Source organism: Eimeria maxima, genomic scaffold, assembly GCF_000499605.1.
Source record: "Eimeria maxima Weybridge genomic scaffold, Emw_scaff68, whole genome shotgun sequence".
In the NCBI taxonomy this organism is placed as follows: domain Eukaryota; phylum Apicomplexa; class Conoidasida; order Eucoccidiorida; family Eimeriidae; genus Eimeria; species Eimeria maxima.
In genome coordinates, this window is record NW_013563938.1 from 59,275 (window position 1) to 60,000 (window position 726).

Below are 726 nucleotides of genomic sequence, written 5' to 3' on the forward strand. Positions count from 1 at the left end.
TTATTTAATTAAAAGAAACCCCACACTTTTATATCTACCAATTCCTCCTTTAAATAATAATAATAACAGCAGCAGCAGCAGCAGCAGCAGCAGCAGCAGCAGCAGCAACTGGAGCAGCAATAGAAATAGCAGCAGTAGAAGAAAGAATATATGCTATGCTGCTGCTCCCTTTTATTAAATAGTATAATAATATTTATCCCTATTCCCTTTTCTTGCTGCTGCTATAATGCTGCAATAATGCTGCAATACAGTACTGCTGCTGCTGCTGTTGCTGTTGCTGTTGCTGCTGTTGCTGCTGCTGCTGCTGTTGCTGCAGCAGAAGCAGCAGAAAAGAAGAGTTGCTGTTACACATGCAACTCCTCCCTAACAAAGCCACACATTTCTTAATAATAAACACTGCCTACTTATCTTATCTTGCTGCAGCAGCAACAGCAGCAGCAACAGCAGCAACAGCAGCTGCTGCTGCTGCTGTTGTTGCTGCTGCTGCTGTTGCTACTGGCATGTGTGGCATTAAATATGTATGTATCATCCTGCATAAAAGGAGACACAAATAAATCTTTTTTTCTTTTTTTTTTTTCTTCTTTTTTTCTTCTATTTCTCCTTTATATATAAAGAAAGGAGAATATATATTAATAACAACAACAGCAACATGCAACAGCAGCAACAGCAGCAACATGCAGCAGCAGATGCTGCTGCTACTACTACTACTGCATAGTTGCTTCTTGT